We start from the raw sequence: 23,914 nt of genomic DNA on the forward strand, positions 1-23,914 counted from the left end.
TCCAAGCGGCCGTTGTTCCGTCAAAATAGCCAGTTCATCGAGATCTCCAATCACATCACCTCCGGTTACTGTAAACCATCAGTAATTGGAGATTTCGACGAGTTGCTGTTTTGACACAACATCCGAAACCGTATGCACTCTAATACACGATATTATGACAGGATGTTAGTCCGGCTGAAACGAACCAACCAAATGGCTGCCTCCGAAGCGACAACTTTTTCCTCCTTACCCGCCGTTTTCTCAAAACAGCAAACTGTTTGTGTGCCGGAGTGTACACGCTTCCCGTGTCAAAACAGGAACTCGTCACAGTCTCCAATTACTGATGGTTTACAGCAACCAGAAGTGATGTGATTGGAGAGCTCGATGAATTGGCTATTTTTACACAACACCGGATGCATTTCCCGTATAAACACATTTGTAGGAAGCATGATTTAATTCCTTGCAGGCAGAGTAGCTTATTTAAAAAAAAAAAATAAAAAAAAATAAAACTTTATTTAAACATCAAAATTACATACAAAGTAACATTACTTTATTTAAAGATTTGTACAATACACATTTGATATACACATTTTCCATACCATACTGAAATCATATAATACATTGGCAAGCCAAAATATCCATCTACAGTAGTTGAACTATGCCACTCCTCTGGCTGACCAGCTACCAAATAAGGTTCCTTTAATGTAACAAGCTCATTTATTATATAAACCCCTATTTATAATGGCTGTCTTGGGCTCGGCAAGGTTCCCGCCCCTTCCTTGAATCCTCCCTATTACTGTCTCTGCACACTGGACCTTTTGCTATACAAACATATTAGGGGTGGGCGTGGATTATTTCCATTCAAACTCCTCAGCCAATGGGATGCGCTCCTCTGGCTGGCCAGCTCCCTACTGCGGCTCTGAGTGACAGTGGGCAGAGCAGGCTCTGCCCACTCAGTTCTAAGTGATCGGCACGTGCGGGCACGTGGCCCAACCTCTCACCAGAGCAGGCCCCGCCCCTTCGTTTTTTTGTTCCCCATTGTATGTAAAATATATAAAAATAGTTTGTCATGTAATCTCCATCTGATATGGAGAATGTGATAATGTGGGGGTCTGTTCTATCAGATTACCACTACCCATCAGATAATCCAATGGAATGCTTCCCAGCCGCAGAATACTGGCAGACAGGTTGCTATGGAAAAAAATAGGTGGGCGTGGCCTGACGGGACTGAAGCCCCAAATGTGACCCCCTAAAGCCCTGAGTGTCAGCTCTGCAGGGTCTTCATTGTTAGCCCCGAGTGCCGCAACGAGCGCCGGGACCAATCTGATCCCAAGCGCCGCCGAGTGCCAGAGCAGGTCCCGCCTTCTGGAGGACGTCCCACTGGTCCAATGCCGGGACCGCGGGACGTCCATCATAGGATTACAACGCAGCTGCCACTCCACATCCCCGCTTGGCGCTCGGGCGAGCCGCTCTCCTCTCCTCCTCCTCCTCTGAGGACTGGCTGCTGTGACACCACGGTTGAGACAGGTCAGTGTGTGTTAATGTCAGTGTAGGTAGGTCAGTGTGTGTTAATGTCAGTGTAGGTAGGTCAGTGTATGGTAATGTCAGTGTAGGTAGGTCAGTGTATTTTAATGTCAGTGTAGGTAGGTCAGTGTGTGTTAATGTCAGTGTATGTGTAGGTAGGTCAGGCAAGTCAGTGTAGATAGGTCAGTGTGTGTGTAGGTCAGTCAGTGTAGATAGGTCACTACCGTTAGTGTATGTAGGTCAGTGTATGTATATGTCCAGTGTAGGTAGGTCAGGCAGGTGAGTGTAGGTAGGTTAGCGTATGTAAGCCACTACCGTCAATGTCACGGTGAAGCCAAAAAAAAACATGGCGTACAACACACCCCCCCCCTTTCAGACCTTGGACTCCGGGCTGAAGCCCCTGGTCCTTTTGCCACCTAGAAACGCCCCTGCCGTCATATGTACTGTCAGTCTCCCATAGAAGAACACGATGACATGATTGTTGTCTGGATTTCTAGTGTACCTCTCCTACAATCCCTACGATCAATGCCATGAGCTCCTCTCGCAGGCCACCTCCCCGTTGTGCCTCCGAGGGAATGACGCACTTCCGTACACCGTAATCCCGCACGGGCTGCCATAACGTCAGCAGAGCAGGTCCCGCCCCCTCCGTCCTATGCTCAGCCAGTCACCAGAGCAGGCCCCGCCCCCGTTCTATGCTCAGCCTGTCACCAGAGCAGGCCCCTCCTCCGTCCTATGCTCGGCCTGTCACCAGAGCAGGCCCCGCCCCCGTCCTATGCCCAGTCTGTCCCCAGATCAGGCCCCACCCCATCTTATGCTCACCCTGTCACCAGAGCAGGCCCGCCTCCCAATGTTTTCTCCTTCACTTTGGCATGTACATTTCAATCTAGAAGAATAATGTGTAATGTAATCACTGTGTGATATGAGGTAACACAGTAAGGTGTGTGTTGTCGGTGGGGGCGGACTGACCATTCGGCCATATGAGAGGTGCAGTGATGGGATATGTGTGCAGAGATGTGCAGGGATGGTGACATGTGTGCAGTGATGGGACATGTGTGCAGAGATGTGCAGGGATGGGACATGTGTGCAGAGATGTGCAGGGATGGGACATGTGTGCAGAGATGGGACATGTGTGCAGGGATGGGACATGTGTGCAGAGATGGGACATGTGTACAGAGATGTGCAGGGATGGGACATGTGTGCACAGATGTGCAGGGATGGGACATGTGTGCACAGATGTGCAGGGATGGGACACGTGTGCAGGGATGGGACACGTGTGCACAGGTGTACAGGGATGGGACACGTGTGCACAGGTGTACAGGGATGGGACATGTGTGCAGTGATGGGACATGTGTGCAGAGATGGGACATGTGTGCACAGATGTGCAGGGATGGGACATGTGTGCACAGATGTGCAGGGATGGGACATGTGTGCACAGATGTGCAGGGATGGGACATGTGTGCACAGATGTGCAGGGACTGACCCTTTGATAAAGTCACGAGGTTGTGACGCAACGCGTCAGTGAAGGAGCTAGGTGTTACGTGTATTACTTCCGGTCGCGGCCGAGACCGGAAGTTGGTGTCGTTACGGATTCGTGTTTTTATCTGCCTATATGTAAGTGTGGATATCGTTTTAATAAAGTTGTGTATTTACATACTTTACATGGGAGCCCCCTCTGTCTTTCTTCCATTCTCTATGTACCATTTATTTTATTAACTGGACGCATGAGGAGAAATTGGTGAAGTGTCACCTATACATGTACAGCGTTATAGATGTGAGGCTGGACGGATAAGGACGAAGTGGCATCTGTTTATATACAGCGCTTTAATGCTATATGTTTGAGGTGAGAGGCTGGGGGAAACTGGTGGTGCACAAGTTGAGCACTGAAGTTTGTGGTGGACTGTCACGCATTGGACTGTCACGCATTGGAAGCTATTGTTTTACTGCATGGACTTTGCTTTATGGTCACTATTTACCTGTATGGTCTTTTGTTTTATGGTCACTATTTACCATTGCATTTGGCACAGCATTGCTTATCAAGCATCTTCATCTATTAATTTATTTAATTTCATTTGTTTCACATATGGACTTTTGGTTACCTATGCACTTATATGAATATTGATTATTTATTTATTATATTATTTTATATTAGACGTATTATATTTATTTGCACGATTTGGATATATTGCACAATATACCACTTAAGTGAGGTGGATATACTTTAGCACTTTTGGTCTGCAATTTGTTGCAGTATTCGCACTTTAGTAATTATTTATTTATTTGTTTTGTATTTAATAGGTTAGGTAGCGCCACAGATTTTCTTATTTTTATTCAGGGATGGGACATGTGTGCAGGGATAGGACATGTGTGCAGAGATGTGCAGGGATGGGACATGTGTGCAGAGATGTGCAGGGATGGGACATGTGTGCACAGATGTGAAGGGATGGGACATGTGTGCAGGGATGGGACATGTGTACAGAGATGTGCAGGGATAGGACATGTGTGCACAGATGTGCAGGGATGGGACATGTGTGCACAGATGTGCAGGGATGGGAAACGTGTGCACAGATGTGCAGGGATGGGAAACGTGTGCACAGATGTGCAGGGATGGGACACGTGTGCACAGATGTGCAGGGATGGGACACGTGTGCACAGGTGTACAGGGATGGGACATGTGTACAGGGATGGGACATGTGTACAGGGATGGGACATGTGTACAGGGATGGGACATGTGTGCAGAGATGTACAGGGATGGGACATGTGTGCAGGGATGTGATATGTGTACAGAGATGTGCAGGGATGGGACATGTGTGCAGAGATGGGACATGTGTGCACAGATGTGCAGGGATGGGACATGTGTGCAGGGATAGGACATGTGTGCAGAGATGTGCAGGGATGGGACATGTGTGCAGAGATGTGCAGGGATGGGACATGTGTGCACAGATGTGAAGGGATGGGACATGTGTGCAGGGATGGGACATGTGTACAGAGATGTGCAGGGATAGGACATGTGTGCACAGATGTGCAGGGATGGGACATGTGTGCACATATGTGCAGGGATGGGAAACGTGTGCACAGATGTGCAGGGATGGGAAACGTGTGCACAGATGTGCAGGGATGGGAAACGTGTGCACAGATGTGCAGGGATGGGAAACGTGTGCACAGATGTGCAGGGATGGGAAACGTGTGCACAGATGTGCAGGGATGGGAAACGTGTGCACAGATGTGCAGGGATGGGAAACGTGTGCACAGATGTGCAGGGATGGGAAACGTGTGCACAGATGTGCAGGGATGGGACACGTGTGCACAGATGTGCAGGGATGGGACACGTGTGCACAGGTGTACAGGGATGGGACACGTGTACAGGGATGGGACATGTGTGCAGAGATGTACAGGGATGGGACATGTGTGCAGGGATGTGATATGTGTACAGAGATGTGCAGGGATGGGACATGTGTGCAGAGATGGGACATGTGTGCACAGATGTGCAGGGGTGGGACATGTGTGCACAGATGTGCAGGGATGGGACATGTGTGCACAGATGTGCAGGGATGGGACATGTGTGCACAGATGTGCAGGGATGGGGACATGTGTGCACAGATGTGCAGGGATGGGACATGTGTGCACAGATGTGCAGGGATGGGACATGTGTGCACAGATGTGCAGGGATGGGACATGTGTGCACAGATGTGCAGTGATGGAACGTTTGCAGGGATGGGACATGTGTGCAGAGATGTGCAGGGATGGGACATGTGTGCAGGGATGGGACATGTGTGCAGAGATGTGCAGGGATGGGACATGTGTGCAGAGATGGCACATGTGTGCAGAGATGTACAGGGATGGGACATGTCTGCAGGGATGGGACATGTGTGCAGAGATGTGCAGGGATGGAACATGTGTACAAAGATGTGCAGGGATGGAACATGTGTACAAAGATGTGCAGGGATGGGACATGTGTACAGAGATGTACAGGGATGGGACATGTCTGCAGGGATGGGACATGTGTGCAGAGATGTGCAGGGATGGGACATGTGTGCAGAGATGGGACATGTGTGCAGATATGTACAGGGATGGGACATGTCTGCAGTGATGGGACATGTGTGCAGAGATGTGCAGGGATGGAACATGTGTACAAAGATGTGCAGGGATGGGACATGTGTACAAAGATGTGCAGGGATGGGACATGTGTACAGAGATGTACAGGGATGGGACATGTCTGCAGGGATGGGACATGTGTGCAGAGATGTGCCGTGATGGGACATGTGTGCAGGGATGGGACATGTGTGCAGGGATGTGCAGTGATGGGACATGTGTGCAGAGATGTGCAGGGATGGGACATGTGTGCAGAGATGTGCAGGGATGGGACATGTGTACAGGGATGGGACATGTGTGCAGGGATGGGACATGTGTGCAGAGATGTGCAGTGATGGGACATGTGTGCAGGGATGGGACATGTGTGCAGGGATGTGCAGTGATGGGAAATGTGTGCAGGGATGGGACATGTGTACAGAGATGTACAGGGATGGGACATGTGTGCAGAGATGTGCAGTGATGGAACATGTTTGTAGGGATGGGACATTTGTGAGGAGATGTGCAGGGATGGGATATGTGTGCAGAGATGGGACATGTGTGCAGAGATGTGCATTGATGGGACGTGTGCAGGGATGGGACATGTGTGCAGAGATGGGACATGTGTGCAGAGATGTGCAGGGATGGGACATGTGTGCAGAGATGTGCAGGGATGGGACATGTGTGCAGAGATGTGCAGGGATGGGACATGTGTACAAGGATGGGACATGTGTGCAGGGATGTGCAGTGATGGGACATGTGTGCAGGGATGTGCAGTGATGGGACATGTGTGCAGAGATGTGCAGGGATGGGACATGTGTGCAGGGATGGGACATGTGTGCAGAGATGTGCAGGGATGGGACATGTGTGCAGAAATGTGCATTGATGGGACGTTTGCAGGGATGGGACATGTGTGCAGAGATGGGACATGTGTGCAGAGATGTGCAGAGATGTGCAGTGATGGGACATGTGTGCAGGGATGTGCAGTGATGGGACATGTGTGCAGAGATGTGCAGGGATGGGACATGTGTGCAGAGATGTGCAGTGATGGGACATGTGTGCAGAGATGTGCAGGGATGGGACATGTGTGCAGAGATGGGACATGTGTGCAGGGATGGGACATGTGTGCAGAGATGTGCAGGGATGGGACATGTGTGCAGAGATGTGCAGTGATGGGACATGTGTGCAGAGATGTGCAGTGATGGGACATGTGTGCAGGGATGTGCAGTGATGGGACATGTGTGCAGAGATGTGCAGTGATGGGACATGTGTACAGGGATGGGACATGTGTGCAGGGATGTGCAGTGATGGGACATGTGTGCAGGGATGTGCAGTGATGGGACATGTGTGCAGAGATGTGCAGGGATGGGACATGTGTGCAGAGATGTGCAGGGATGGGACATGTGTACAGGGATGGGACATGTGTACAGGGATGGGACATGTGTGCAGGGATGGGACATGTGTGCAGGGATGGGACATGTGTGCAGAGATGTGCAGTGATGGGACATGTGTGCAGAGATGTGCAGTGATGGGACATGTGTACAGGGATGGGACATGTGTGCAGGGATGTGCAGTGATGGGACATGTGTGCAGGGATGTGCAGTGATGGGACATGTGTGCAGAGATGTGCAGGGATGGGACATGTGTGCAGAGATGTGCAGGGATGGGACATGTGTACAGGGATGGGACATGTGTGCAGGGATGGGACATGTGTGCAGAGATGTGCAGTGATGGGACATGTGTGCAGGGATGGGACATGTGTGCAGGGATGTGCAGTGATGGGAAATGTGTGCAGGGATGGGACATGTGTACAGAGATGTACAGGGATGGGACATGTGTGCAGAGATGTGCAGTGATGGAACATGTTTGTAGGGATGGGACATTTGTGAGGAGATGTGCAGGGATGGGATATGTGTGCAGAGATGGGACATGTGTGCAGAGATGTGCATTGATGGGACGTGTGCAGGGATGGGACATGTGTGCAGAGATGGGACATGTGTGCAGAGATGTGCAGGGATGGGACATGTGTGCAGAGATGTGCAGGGATGGGACATGTGTGCAGAGATGTGCAGGGATGGGACATGTGTACAAGGATGGGACATGTGTGCAGGGATGTGCAGTGATGGGACATGTGTGCAGGGATGTGCAGTGATGGGACATGTGTGCAGGGATGTGCAGTGATGGGACATGTGTGCAGAGATGTGCAGGGATGGGACATGTGTACAGGGATGGGACATGTGTGCAGGGATGGGACATGTGTGCAGGGATGGGACATGTGTGCAGAGATGTGCAGTGATGGTACATGTGTGCAGGGATGGGACATGTGTGCAGGGATGTGCAGTGATAAGAAATGTGTGCAGGGATGGGACATGTGTACAGAGATGTACAGGGATGGGACATGTGTGCAGAGATGTGCAGTGATGGAACATGTTTGTAGGGATGGGACATTTGTGAGGAGATGTGCAGGGATGGGATATGTGTGCAGAGATGGGACATGTGTGCAGAGATGTGCATTGATGGGACGTGTGCAGAGATGGGACATGTGTGCAGAGATGTGCAGGGATGGGACATGTGTACAGGGATGGGACATGTGTGCAGGGATGTACAGTGATGGGACATGTGTGCAGGGATGTGCAGTGATGGGACATGTGTGCAGAGATGTGCAGGGATGGGACATGTGTGCAGAGATGTGCAGGGATGGGACATGTGTGCAGAGATGTGCAGGGATGGGACATGTGTGCAGGGATGTGCAGTGATGGGACATGTGTGCAGAGATGTGCAGGGATGGGACATGTGTGCAGGGATGTGCAGTGATGGGACATGTGTACAGAGATGTACAGGGATGGGACATGTTTGTAGGGATGGGACATTTGTGAGATGTGCAGGATGGGACATGTGTGCAGAGATGTGCAGGGATGGGACATGTGTGCACAGATGTTCAGGGATGGGACATGTATGCACAGATGTGCAGGGATGGGACATGTGTGCAGAGATGGGACATGTGTGCAGAGATGTGCAGTGATGGGACATGTGTGCAGAGATGTGCAGGGATGGGACATGTGTGCAGAGATGGGACATGTGTGCAGGGATGTGCAGTGATGGGACATGTGTGCAGAGATGTGCAGGGATTAGGGTTGGTACCTGTCTGTTTTTGACCCGGGCAGTCTGCGTTTTGACACATGTGCCCGGGTTTCCGCTTGCTTGAAACCCAGACACACATACCACCGTCATGTGGCCAGTGGCAGCCGGATCTCTATCCCCGGCCACAACATCTAAGGGGCTGCGCGCACGATCCCATGCCCGCTATCACTGTCATCCAGCGGTGCACTCTGAGCCTGTGGGTGCCCTGTGATTGGCCAAACGGGCCATATGTGGGGCGGGCTGGGTGGCAGACATGGGGGTCTGTGAATGGCCCTGCGGGGATGGTGCTGGCCATGTGTGGAGGCGGGGGAGGGGCTGGACTGTGCATTTCATCATCGCGCCTGCTTGCTCCCGGAGTCCTGCCTCACGATGTGTGTTTCCTAATCCTGAGGGCTCATCTGCTCTGTCAGCTCCTCAGTGTCACCCCCTCCTCCTCAGTGTCACTCATCCTCAGTGTCACCCCCCCCCCCCTACTCTGTGTCAGCCCCCCTCCATAGTTGGCAAGTGTCCCGAATTTCCTGGGACATTCCCGGGATTTAGACCCATTTCCCAAATTTTTTGTGTCCCGGGAAATCCGTTTTTTACCTGTTTTTTAGCCGCCGCTAGAGGTCTGCAGCCAGTGGAGACAATGTCTCTGCAGGCCGCCATTTCTAAGAAGACCAGACCCTCAGCTTATCTCCCGAGGGTTCCTCTCTCCCCCTCCCCCCATACCTCCAGAAGTTTTTAGGGGAGACGCTCAGGTCCAGGCTCTGCAACCACCGGAGCACATCCCTGGGTACGGCGGTTCTTCGGGGTATGAGGACCTGAGATGGCGGACCTGGACAATCACACTCCTAGCTGAGCCGAGCTGCGTTCCCCGCTGCCATAGCAACCGTTGCCACGCTAACAGAGCAGGAAGCGCTAGGACCAATGACAGTGCAGCTCGATCGTTCTGCCCCGCCCCTTTCACTTGTGGTTTGTAAGGAGCTGTTCTGGGTTATGTGACGTGATGTCCAGTAATATCCTCCGCCTGTAGTATGAGAGACAGCAGGGAGGCGTGGCCTGGGTATGAGCACCTGCTCAGCTCTCAGTGTCCCCTCATACCTGCCAAAGAAAAGCCTCACTTTATAATACAAATGATAGTGCAGTCACGGGGGCCCATTGCAGACAAAGTGGGCTTCATTTGAATGTCATCCTTGTGAGGAAAGCATGTCTTCCATGGAGCCTGTTCTAAAAGTAGCATTCTGATGGCTGCTACCCTGCCTATAGTATAGGAAGTATGGTAGGTTTTAGTATTGATATCAACGTGTGGCTACAATAGAAATTAAGTATGATGCTGAGGCTGGGGACACCTGATGTAAGGAGTGGCTCAGCTGGGGGCACCTGATGTATGGAGGGGCTCCGCTGGGGGCACCTGATGTATGGAAGTGCTACGCTGGGGACACCTGATGTATGGAAGTGCTACGCTGGGGCACCTGATGTATGGAGGGGCTCCGCTGGGGACACCTGATGTATGTTAGGGCTACGATGGGGGCACCTGCTGTAAAGGGGGGCTCCGCTGGGGGCACCTGATGTAAAGGGGGGCTCCGCTGGGGGCACCTGATGTATGGAGGGGCTCCGCTGTGGACACCTGATGTAAGGAGGGGCTCCGCTGGGGACACCTAATGTATGGAGGGGCTCCTCTGGGGACAACACCTGATGTATGGAGGGGCTCCTCTGGGGACAACACCTGATGTAAGGAGGGGCTCCTCTGGGGACAACACCTGATGTAAGGAGGGGCTCCTCTGGGGACAACACCTGATGTAAGGAGGGGCTCCTCTGGGGACAACACCTGATGTAAGGAGGGGCTCCTCTGGGGACAACACCTGATGTAAGGAGGGGCTCCTCTGGGGACAACACCTGATGTAAGGAGGGGCTCCTCTGGGGACACCTGATCTAAGGAGGGGCTCCGCTGGAGACACCTTATTTAACCGGTTCCCGACCAGCGCACACCGGTGTACGTCGGCAGAATGGCACGGGCAGGCAAATGGGCGTACCTGTACGTCCTTTTAAATTTGCCAGCGGTGCACTCGCGTGCTGGTCGGGACCCCCGTGAGTCTCGTGGACTTGATCGCCGCGGGTATACCCGCGATCGTCTCACGGAGCGGCTGAACGAGTAAATGCCTTTGTAAACAGCATCTCCCCATTCTGCCTAGCAACTAGTGATGCTGATCTCTGCTCCGTGTGATTGGAGCAGAGATCAGTGTTCATTAAATTAAAGCCCAGGCCCCAAGAGTTAGTAACACGCCCCTAGGAACACTTAACCCCTACACTGCCACCCACTGGTTAACCCCTTCACTGCCAATGTCATTTACACAGGAATCGCTGCATTTATATAGCAGTGATTGCTGTATAAATGACAATGGTCCCAAAAATGTCCGATGTGTCCGCCATAATGTCGCAGTCACAATAAAAATCGCTGATCGCCGACATCACTAGTAAAAAAAAAAAATTATTAATAAAAATGCCCTAAAACTATCCCCTATTTTGTAAACACAATAACTTTTGCGCAAACCAATCAATAATCACTTATTGCGTTTTTTTTTTTTTTTTTTTTACCAAAAATATGTAGAAGAATACGTATCGGCCTAAACTGAGGGAAAAAAATGTTTTTTTATATATTTTTGGGGGATATTTATTCTAACAAAACGTTAAAAATAATGCATTTTTTTAAAAATTATCGCTCTATTTTTGTTTATAGCGCAAAAAATAAAAACCGCAGGGGTGATCAAATACCACCAAAAGAAAAATGGTCCGGGGCTGAAGTGGTTAAGGAAGGGCTCCGCTGGGGACACCTGATGCAAGAAGGGGCTCCGCTGGGGACACCTAATGTAGGGAGGGACTCCACTGGGGACACCTGAAGTAAGGAGGGGCTCCGCTGGGGACACCCGATGGCATCTGGTAGCAGACGACATGCTCAGGGCTCCCACTGATTCTGCATTATGGTGAGTTGAATGATTTAATTTTATATTACAATCTAATAACATAAATAATACACTTCAATCATCCTGACACCATAACAACCATGGTGCCGGGATGATTGAAGCGCTAACACCAAGTGTTTGGAGTATCTTTATCTGCGGATTGTTAAACTTTCTGGAATACACATATTTCTATTGTGCGCACAATTTTAACCACTTTCAGACCGGACCAATTTGCTGGTCAAAGACCAGACCACTTTTTGCGATTCGGCACTGCGTCGCTTTAACTGACAATTGCGCGGTCGTGCAACGTGGCTCCCAAACAAAATTGATGTCCTTTTTTTCCCACAAATAGAGCTTTCTTTTGGTGGTATTTGATCACCCCTGCAGTTTTTATTTTTTGCGCTATAAACAAAAATAGAGCGACAATTTTGAAAAAAACGCATTATTTTTTACTTTTTGTTATAATAAATATCCCCCAAAAATATATAAAAAAACATTTTTTTCCCTCAGTTTAGGCCGATACGTATTCTTCTACATATTTTTGGTAAAAAAAAATCGCAATAAGCGATTATTGATTGGTTTGCGCAAAAGTTATAGCGTTTACAAAATAGGGATAGTTTTATAGCATTTTTATTAATAATTTTTTATTATTTTTTTTTTTACTAGTAATGGCGGCGATCAGCGATTTTTATTGTGACTGCGACATTATGGCAGACACATCGGACATTTTTGGGACCATTGTCATTTATACAGTAATCACTGCTATATAAATGCAGTGATTCCTGTCTAAATGACACTGGCAGTGAAAGGGTTAACCAGTGGGTGGCAGTGTAGGGGTTAAGTGTTCCTAGGGGTGTGTTACTAACTGTGGGGGGGTTGGGCTTTCATTTAGTGTACACTGATCTCTGCTCCAATTACATGGAGCAGAAATCAGCGTCACTAGTTGCTAGGCAGAATAGAGAAATGTTGTTTACACAGCATTTCCTCTATTCGGCCGCTCCGTGAGACGATCGCGGGGATGCCCGCGGCGATCGAGTCCGCGACCAGACTCACGGGGGTCCCGACCAGCGCGGGAGCGTGCCGCCGGCGGCGCGCTCCCGATGGCAGGGCGGCATCGAAAATTGGACGTACCTGTACGCCAATATGCCTGCCCGTGCCATTCTGTCGACGTACATCGGCGTGCGCTGGTCGGGAAGTTGTTAAAGAAGTGCTGGTTTTACCCCTCCGCAGAGTAGGGATAGACAACACCTCGCTGTCCTCCTTTTTCTTTTATAACGCAAGAATGCGCTATCAGACAGGAGAAATACTTTAGGGCTTATAGCCCAAATTCAGACACACAGCAAACCCACCCTTCCTCACCTTCCCCCCAAATACACACACACAGCAAACCCCAACTCCCTCACTTCCCCTCCCCAAATCCACACACATTGACACAGCAAATCCACACCCCACCTTCTCAATTCCAAACACGATTCAAGTATAGATCTGGAAAGGTCCTACCTTTCAAAGAGGATTTCTTCCTTGCTTGTGCAGAGAAGATCCTTCTAGCTGTAGCTCCCTGGTGTTTAGGCCGGATTGCTCCTAAATTTACCTGCCAGGTATAAGCCTGGCCTTAACTAATTGTTGAGGATCAATTGATTTCACTCTAAGTCTGTAATTGCTGCTCTTCTCTCTTTTGCTGTTAGGTGGCCGGGTACCTGGTGGTAATAGATAGGAGAAGGGCACTGCAAGGTCAGATTATGGGTATATGGGGTATCTCAGCCAATGGGCAGGGATTTTCTTAAATCCCTTGGCCTGCTGGGAGAACCTATATATTTGGGTGGAGTCAGGTGATCGGTGTTCTGTGCCACCTGGACAGTTGTCTGGGTGGATATGTGCCCGGCCTATCCGGGGCACATCAGGATGCTTGGATGTCTGATGCAAACCTACCCTCCCCCCCCCCCCCCCACAATTCACACACAATGTCACAGCACAACCACATGCCCACTTTCCCAAATTAAAAAATAACCCAAATATGTATCTGAAAAGGTCCTACCTTTCAAAGAGGATCGCCTTCTTCCTTGCTTGTGCAGAGAACATTTATCAAGCTCTTCTGAGAGGAAAACCTCACCTTCTCCAGGCTCTGATGAAGGGGTCCGTGCAACACTTCTCTCACTTTCTGTCTTTTTACCTGTGTGTGAACATCAGACGGGACCAATAGTTCACAGTTTAAGGCCCGAGACATTGGTTGCCCAGCCGACACATTCAGCTGGCCAGTGCTGCGCACAATTATAATGATTTGCCTGCACAACACTTCTCTACACCTTTTCTTTTTTTTTTTACTAGCACAAAATTACACACACAGCAACCCCCCCCCCCCCCCCCCATTCCTGAGGTGGAGGGTCCCTCAGTCTGCAGGGCTATGACAAAGAAGGGGCCCCTTAGAGTATACGTTTTCCACCCCCATGTTGATGCCTCTCTTTTGTTAGACTTGAAGTCTGATGCCACGTACACACGTAGCGTCCATCCGACGGACTTAGTCTGGTGGACTTCCCGCCAGACTGTCCGTCGGATTTTCCGAACGGGCTACTTGCCCACACACAGCACTTTTTCAGCGGACTAATACGGTGTACTAAGTCCGCTGTACTATCCGCCCTACTTTTGAAATGAACGGACTCGCCCACACACGCGGAGGAAAGTCCGCTCATTTTGAGCGCGTCTGCAGGTAGGCAGGGCACGCGAAGGAGACGCCGCTGGCCCCGCCACCTGGTATGGACTTAAAGGGGAACCCCCAACGCCAAAAAAATCGGCGTGGGGGTTCCCCCTAGGTCCACATCAGACCCTTGTCCGAGCATGCTACCCAGCCGGCCAGGAAAGGGGGACGAGCGAACGCCCCCCCTCCTGAGCCATACCAGGCCCCCCCACCCCAAAGCACCTTGTCCCCATTTTGATGAGGACAAGGGCCTCTTCCAGACAACCCTGGCCGTTGGTTGTCGGGGTCTGCAGGCGGGGGGCTTATCGGAATCCGGGAGCCCCCTTTAATAAGTGGGCCCCCGGATACCGGCCCCCCACCCTATGTGAATGAGTATGGGGTACAATGTACCCCTACCCATTCACCTGTAAAATAAAGTACAAAAAAACACAACACACAAGATAAAATAGTTTATTGCACAGCTCCGGGGGTCTTCCGTCTTCGGGGGGTCTCGCTCATTTCAAAAGTACGGCGGACTGGCATACACACGGCCGGATTGTCCGCCGAAATGCAAGTCCGGCGGGAAGATTGGAGTGCAAAACTACTTTCTAAGTCCGCCGTACTTTCGGGTCAAAAAAGTATGCCGGAGGCTACACACGGGGGGATTGTCTGGCGGACTTGAGTTTGCTGGACTTTTCCACCCGATTGTTTGATCGTGTGTACGCGGCATGAGAGCTCTCATAATGAGTGCTACTGGATGGAGAGGCTTATCCTTTAATTCTCAAAAAGAGGGGCCCCTAACAGTATACAGTGTGGGCAACACTTTACCCTCCAAACCTTTTTATAGTTTTGGGAAGGGTTAATACCTCTATCAGAAATTTCACTTCCTGTCCCATAGATACAACAGGAAGTGAGAGGAATCCCCCCATTATACAGAGAAGGTGCACCCAGCTCTGAGTCTGCTGGGGCTTCTAACATCATATCCAAGATAAAGTATGGCCCTTTGCTTCTTTCTGGCTGCTACATAAAAGTTTATGTAGGGAGTGAAGGGAATGGCGGAGGAGCTGGGCCACATCAAATTAAAGTGAATAAATAAATGATAAACTCCATTACAGACCTGAAACAACACTAATCGTTTATGAAAAAAGGTTGACAACTATTTTCATAAATCGATTAATCGGCCAGCGATTAATTGGACTGTCGTTGGGGGGGCAGAATTTGGGCTGCAGCAGGTCAGTACGATTCCGTGAGCTGTCATAGCTGTACGTCGGCTCTTCTAAGCGGGAAAGCAGGCGCGCGCACGATGCATTGCAGGGGTGTCAATGCTCGTGACCGGCAGTCGCGATGACTGCCGGCCATGAGCGCTCGCGGGCACGAAAGGCAGAACAGGGACGTGTGTTCTGAGAGGGGATGCACATTGTGAGTTCCTAATAGCTAGGAACCATGAGCTATCTCTATAGTCAGTCCCCTCCCCCTACAGTTAGAACACACAATCAGGGAACACAGTTAACCCATTGATCGCCCCCCTAGTGTTAACCCCTTCCCTGCCAGTGACATTTTTATAGCACTGAATGCCGTATAATTGTCAATCATCCCAAAAATGTGTCAGAAGTGTCCAATGTGTCCGCCTTAATGTTGCGGTCACGATAAAAAACGGAGATCACCGCCATTACTAGTAAAAAAATAATAATAATAATGCCATAAATCTATCCCCTATTTTTAGACGCTATAAATTTTGCACAAACCAATCAGTATACACTTATTGTGATTTTTTTTTTATTACCAAAATATGTAGAAGAATACTTATCGGCCTACACTGAGAAAAAAAAATGGCTTTTTTTTAAAAAAAATTGGCGATATTTATTATATCAAAAAGTACCAAATATTGTATTTTTTTTCAAAATTGATGCTCTTTTTATATCGCAAAAAATAAAAACCGCAGAGATTATCAATTACCACCAAAAGAAAGCTCCATTTGTGGGGAAAAAAAGGACGTCAATTTTGATTGGGTACAGCATCGCACGACGCTGCCGCTACTAAACATCTTAGGCCTGGTTCAAACCCATGCGGTTTTTGGTGCTTTTTGCAGAAACACACTACAGTTCATTTAACGTGGTTTCCTGTGGGACACGTTCACACCTATGCTTTTTTCAGCTGCTACGTATTTGGAAATGCTCCTTCAAATTTTCCCATCACTGTGGTCGAAAACGAACGTCGCTTTGACCGCACTAACGATTAGAAAATCGAACGTTCTTGAATTAAAATTTTATTTGAAGGAAGACATTGTTTTTGTATGGCCAGCATATAATATATTACAGTTCTGTCTGAAAATTGGCAAAACAGTCTTTAGTCTGATGATATTTACCAGATTCAACCTCTACAGTATATCTCTTCTGTCTGTTATTCTCAGAGTGGATTAGAGATTTTTCTCCCTAACCATATAATTGGTTATTTTAATTAAACTACATAGAGATATTTAAGAATAAATCGCCTTTTTTAACTTTACATATTAACTAAATTATACACCACACTTTTTTTTATAGGTTATTATACGATTAATCGAAACAATAAATCGGCCAACTAATCGATTACGAAAATAATCGGTAGTTGCAGCCCTAAAATCCAATGCGACAAATCCCAACACCAAAGTTTCTTTCATCGTCAATTTCCTGTAATCTTCACCAGTTGTGCCCAAAATGTGGATGTACACTCACCAGAGATGTTTGACCCGTTTACAGGTAGGTCAAAAAGCACTCTTCACATCAAAGGATGCAATTCCCCTGGTGTAAGGCTCGGATTTAGTCCTCCGGTTATTAATAATTGTCATATATAAAAAGGGACCCAACAAGACGCAGGATGAAAGATTTCATAGTGTAGTAAAAAAATTATTTAAAATACAAGAAATGGTATTGTAATCGCATGTATAAGACCCCCTTCCACACCACACCACCCATAGCATCGGCGGTAAAACGCTGCTATTTTTAGCGGCGTTTTACCGCCCGGAATTGCAGCGCATTTCGGCCACTAGTGGGGCGCTTTTACCCCCGCTAGCGGCCGAGAAAGGGTTCAAACCGCCGGCAATACACCGCAATAGCGGCGTTTTGACGATGGTATTACAGTGCTGCATCATTGATTTCAATAGGGAGCAGCGGTGGAGGAGCGGTAAACACACCGCTCCTTCACCGCTCCAAAGAAGCTGCTGGCAGGACTTTTCCTGACGTCCTGCCAGTGCACCGCTGAGGTGTGAAAGCCCTCAGGCTTTCACACTACAGACAATGGTGCAGCAGTTTTAGGGCGGATTGCAGGCGCTATTTCTAACGCTATAGCGCCTGCAAAACGCCCTTGGTGTGAAAGGGGTCTTAGTGCCTAAATACCCGCACTGATATGTACAGCGATGGCATTGACATGGGTTGGCATACGTTCCAATCCTTGCTCTGTATTCCAGCCCAGAAGTGGCGAACCCCCCCGCTTCAGCTTTTCAGGTGCTTGTATGTTGCTATGCCTCTCGCCAAGTATGACACTCCTACTAAATCTGGTTGTTTATTAGATACAAGCATGCATGCCAGTCTCTCACCAGAGCTCCCCCCCCCCCCTCTCGTCATAGGCCATGCTTGGTTGTCAAATACATAATGTATTCGTGTAGCCACCCTGTGACATAGAATAACACAATGAGGAAGATTTATTAAAACTGGTGCAGCTGTGCATGGTATCCTATCAGCTTCTAAATTCAGTATATGAAATTAAGCTTTGATCATAAAATCTGAAAGCTGATTGGTTTCCTGTGTAGCGCTTTACCAGATTTTGCATGCTCTAGTTTTAGTAAATAACCCACACGAACATGGGCTAGCCAGAGCAGGCCATGCCTCCTCTATCAATTTATTAGGTGTGAGTGCGTTGCCCGTCTTATGCCAGAGCCAGCCATGTCTCCCCTCAGTCATAATGTTAGCCTTTGGATGTTGAATAGTTATAGTGTGTTATGTAATGCTGTCTGACATAGAATAACACAATGACATGGGCTCGCCAGAGCAGGCCACGCCTCTTCTATCATTGAATGTGAAGATGGAAAACATGAGAGATTGTTAGATTCATAACATACATGTGATAGCAGCTTCAACATACTATTAATTATATGCTTGCATGTGTATATATATCTGGCACAAGGGTAAGTGTGCCAGGATGGGCCATCTGTGAATACATGCCTACATCCCTAATATCGGTAAAGAAGAGAGAGGATTGTGGGACTTTAAATGAGATCTATGACACATACGTCAGAGTAACCTCCATCCTAATTCTGATAACAAACTAAGAGGTTGGGACTTTAAATGAAGCATGCAACTCAAATGAGTCAATTTCTGTAAAGAGTTTATTACATGTATAAATTGACAAAAACCAAAACGCACAACTCTGTGAGTCTGATATTATATATATATATATATATATATATATATACATACATACATACATACATACATACACACACACACACACACACACACACACACACACACAGTAAATACATATATGGATAAACAAACACACACATGAATGCAGGGACACAATACTACATGGTAGTACAATGTAAGTAGCTAAAATAATAAAATAATAATAACATAATAAAAGATAGGTGTCTAGTCATTCAATCAGGTATAGTTGTTGCACATATCTTGGTGTTGCTATGAAGAGACGCATTGGTACAACATCAGTAGCTCGACGCCTTTCATGGTTAATTACCACTCATCAGGAGCAATTGTGACCAGGATGTCTAAAGGGTATAAACAGTAGGTCAGACGGGGTGCAAGAATGTAACATTATTATTCATTTAAGGGGAAGTATTGTAACATCCGCCCATACTCACAAAACCAGACATGGGTCTCGGGTGTGGCAACATAACCAACGTTGGGTGCGGGCCAACATCTAGCATGGGAGATGAGGCGGCACATAAAGGCAAAGCATCAGGGAACAGAGAATAGTGTGCTGGTGAGGTGTGTTTGGACAATCACCAGAGAAACCATGGTGAGGTGGGATTGGTCCTCCCCAACATCTAGGAATAAACATGAAATAGGTATATTAGTATTAAATAGTTGATTTGGAAATCTGATCAGATAGTCCATGGTGTAGTGTGGAGATGGACGTCACAAACATCATGAAATTTAGGTGGTGATATAAAGATAATTATATCAAAGCCCATTTGGTGAGCGAAGCCAATGGTTTGGCTGGGGTGAAATATTGTACAGTGTGCTAATAGGAAGATTTGTGCAGTTGCAGCTAATAAGAAGGTGTAAAAAAAGAGGATAGAAAACTAAACACCAGAGTTGAAAATTGAAAGGCAGTGCAGACCACCAACAAAGATACCTGTAGTCTCGGTATGAAAAACTTTTGTGTGGTTGTTGATCGGTGCCAGACAAGAAATCAAAATCTGTGCCCATCATGAGGAGTTAAATACTTTACTCCGGCCAATGATATGCCGCCAACGTCACACAGACTAGTGGGAGGGGAAGAGAAGTACGCGCTTCCCGGTGTTGTGTCAAAACAGCAACTCATCACAATCTCCAATTACTGATGGTTTACAGTAACCGGAAGTGACGTGATTGGAGAGCTCGATGAATTGGCTATTTTTACACAACACCGGATGCATTTCCTGTATAAACACATTTGTAGCAGGCATGATTAAATTCCTTGCAGGTGTTTCATCAGATTAGGCGACCCGTCAGAATGTGTAACAGAAGTGATGTTTCGTCACTGCCATCTTGCTCCACCCCTCACTCGTCCTCAGTAAGGATACAGGGAGAAGGGGACAAGGGGACATCTTGTTACACCCACCGGAGTTTTGCACTTTACTCGTTTTTTTTAACAGGATTCTGAGTTTATATTGTGAAATGTGAAACTTCCATTACACATTCTGACGGGTCACCTAATCTGATGAAACACAGGCAGAGTAGCTGATTTAAAAAAATAAAAATACAACTTTATTTAAACAGCAACATGATATACAAAGTAACATTACTGCATTTAAAGAATACCAGTTACAAAGATTTGTACAATACACATTTGATATACACATTTTCCATACCATACTGAAATCATAGAATACATTGGCAAGCCAACATTTCCATCTACAGTAGTTGAATTATGCCGCTCCTAGTTGCCAACATTGTAAAAAAAAAATGCGGGACACTTTTTGGGCAGTGGGCGGAGTTGTGGTATAATTAGGGGGCGGGGGCATGCATTTATAGGTGTGGCATAGGAAAAGGTAAAAATGAGGCGCGCTCCGCACCGGAAAATGGGCGTGGTTTACGTAAAATAGTGGGTGTGGCTTACATGGGGTGTGGCTCAAAAGGGTGTGGTTAGAGTCTGAGATGAATGCGGGATGGAGAGGGAAAGGAGGGGGGTGGAGAGAGGGAAGGGGGGGGAGGGAAAGGAGGGACAGCAGCCCCCCGATCCTACACCACAATAGCAATATGTGTTTTCCAGAGTTTGACAATCAGCAGATAAAGATACTCCAAATACCTGGTGTTGGCGCTTCAATCATCCCGGCGCCATGATTGTTATGGTGTCAGGATGATTGAAGCACATTATTTCTATTATTACATTGTAATATAAAATTAAATCATTCAACTCACCATAATGCAGAATCAGTGGGAGCCCTGAGCGCGTCACTAGCCACGTTGCCTGCCACCAGATGCCATCAGGTGTCCCAAGCGGAGCTTGTCCTTACATCAGGTGCCCCATCAGTGGTACGTTCCTCACATCTGTGTCCATCAGCGGAGCCCCTCCTTACATCTGGTGCCCCTCTGATATCCACAGACCGGCCCCCACATACTCCACAGACCGGCCCCCACATACTCCACAGACTGGCCCCCACATTCACAGACTGGCCCCAACATACGACTGGCCCCCACGTCCACAGACTGGCCCCCACGTCCACAGACTGGCCCCCAACATACCACTGGCCCCCACATTAACAGACTGGCCCCCACATCCACAGACTGGCCCCCCACACCACATTCACATACCATGACTGTCTGTCACTGGCCCCCGACATCCGACTGGCCCTCGACCCAACATCCACATTGTAGACTGACTGGCCCCCGACCCGACATCCACATTGTAGACTGACTGGCCCCTGACCCGACATCCACATTGTAAACTGACTGGCCCCCGACATGATGCCGCCGTTGCCACACGCAGATGACTGTGGCGCCGCCCACCGCCCTTTACACTCTGACTGACACAAACAGTAACACACTAGCAGCGGGGGTGGGCGGTGCCACAGGTGTAGACCAACTTCTGGTCTTCTTAAAAATGGCGGCCGGTGGCAAAAAAAACGGGAAATTCTATTTCCCGGGACAAACCGAATTTTGCGGGACATTTCCCGGGACAAAATTAATTTGGGACAAATGTCCTAATGGCGGGAATGTCCCGCGAAATTCGGGACAGTTGGCAACTATGCTCTGGCTGACCAGATACTGATTAAAGTTCATTTAATGTAACAAGCTCATTTATTATATAAACCCCTATTTATAATGGCCGCCTTGGCCTCAGCAAGGTTCCCGCCCCTTCCTTGAATCCCCCCTATTACTGTCTCTGCACTGGACACTTTGCTATACAAACATATTAGGGGTTGGCGTGGATTATTTCCGTGCAAACTCCTCTGGCTGACCAGCTCCATACTGCAGCTCTGAGTGACAGTGTCAAAGCAGGCTCCGCCCCCTCAGCTCTGTGATTAGCATGTGCGGACGCGCAGCCCAACCTCTCACCAGAGCAGGCCCCGCCCCCTCGGTTATTTCTGTTCCTCATTGGATGTAAAATATATAAGAATAGTTTGTCATGCAATCTCCGTCTGATATGGAGAATGTGATAATGTGGGGGTCTGTTCTATTAGATTACCACTACCCATCAGATAATCCAATACAACGCTTCCCCATTGCAGATACATTGCTATGGAAACACAGTGGGCGTGGCCTGACAGCCTTGAAGCCCCCCCCCCTATCAAGTACTGTCAGTCTCCCATAGAAGAACTCAATGACATGATTGTTGTCTGGATTTCTAGTGTACCTGACACTCCCTTTGATCCCCTAAATGGCAGATTTGGCCTCAGTAACGTTCCCGCCCCTTCCGTGACTCACCTCTAGAGGAACGCTGTAAACACTGTTATCGGTGGGCGTGTTTCTAGGTAAGAAGACAATCCAATGCGATGAGCTCCTCTTGCTAGCCAACCAACCCCCCCCCCTTGTGCCTCTGAGGGAATGACGCACTTCCGTAAACGGTGATCCTGCACACACTTCTCTAACTTCACCAGAGCAGGCCACGCCCCCTCCATCCTATGCTCAGCCTGACACAGAGCAGGCCCCGCCCCCAAAGTTTTTCCCTTCACTTTGGCATGTACATTACAATATATAAGAATAATGTGTAATGTAATCTCTGTCTGATATGGAGAATGTGATAACGTGGGGGTCTGTTCTATCAGATTATCACTACTCATCAGATAATCCGACAGAGCGCTTCCCAGCCGGTGTCCTGGCAGATAGTGTCCTGCCATCATATAGTGTCTGCCTCGTACTTCGCATGCGCAGTGCGGAGCAGACGAAGCTTCGGAAAATCTCCAAAGATGAACGGCGCCTGCGCCGTGAGTGGAGGTGGTAGCCCCACCATCCAAGCGGACATTGAGTTGGGAAAATTAGAGGGCCCCTCGCGGGCTCGCCACACTTCCGGCTCGGCCTCGCTGCGCTTGGCTCTTTTTATTCCAACTTTATGTCCACTTGGATGGTGGGGACAGAACCTGGACTCACGGCGCAGGCGCCATTCATCTTCGGGTATTTTTCGGAATCTGTGTGTGCTGTGTACTGCGCATGCGCAGGAAACAGCGGACACTATCTGATGGGGGACAGTATATGATAGGACACCGGCGGACACTTTGCTATGGAAACAAACTGTGGGCGTGGCCTGACAGCCTTGAAGCCCCTCCCCCATCAAGTAATGTCAGTCTCCCATAGAAGAACACAAGGACATGATTGCTGTCTGGATTTCTAGTGTACCTCTCCTACGATCCCATATCTAAAATGGCCGATTTGGCATATGTACAGGGATTAGGGTTGCCACCTGTCCGTTTTTGACCCGGACAGTCCAGGTTTTTACACGTGCCCGGGTTTCCGCTTGCTGGAAACTCAGGCACACATTCCACCATCCTGTGGCCAGCAGCAGTCGGATCTCTGTCCCTGGCCGCAACATCTAGAGGGGCTGCGCCTATGATCCCATGCCCGCTATCACTGTCACACAGCAGTGCACTCTGAGCAGACGGGTGCCCTGTGTCACCCCTCCTCCTCAGTGTAACCGCCCCTCCTCTGTGTCACCCCTCCTCCTCCTCTGTGTCACCCCCCTTCCTCTGTGTCACCTCTCCTCCTCTGTGTAACCTCCCCTCCTCTGTTTCACCCCCCTCCCCCCTGATACCTCCAGAAGTTTTTAGGGGAGACACTCATCCAGGCTCTGCAACCACCGGAGCACATCTCTGGGCACGGCGGTTCTTCGTGGGGCTTCAGGGTATGAGGACCTGAGATGGCGGACCTGGACAATCCCACTCCAAGCTGAACCGAGC

At 48.8% G+C, this 23,914-nt stretch overlaps 1 long non-coding RNA gene across 2 annotated transcripts; it reads right to left on the minus strand.

The window, feature by feature from the left end:
• Nucleotides 1-18,770: 18,770 nt before the first annotated feature.
• Nucleotides 18,771-21,251, minus strand: LOC143934068 (uncharacterized). Of its 2 annotated transcripts, none has more exons than XR_013263203.1 (3): nt 19,675-21,251; nt 19,178-19,363; nt 18,771-19,084 (listed from the first exon to the last, which is right to left on the minus strand). It is a non-coding gene; the product is annotated as an uncharacterized LOC143934068 (long non-coding RNA). The 2 variants fall into 2 exon arrangements; XR_013263202.1 differs by having other exon boundaries at nt 18,772-19,084; nt 20,943-21,249.
• Between the last annotated feature and the right edge of the window lie 2,663 nt (nt 21,252-23,914).

Source organism: Lithobates pipiens, unplaced genomic scaffold (assembly GCF_037356315.1).
Source record: "Lithobates pipiens isolate NorthernLeopardFrog02 unplaced genomic scaffold, aLitPip1_a1.2 Scaffold_27, whole genome shotgun sequence".
Taxonomy (NCBI): domain Eukaryota; kingdom Metazoa; phylum Chordata; class Amphibia; order Anura; family Ranidae; genus Lithobates; species Lithobates pipiens.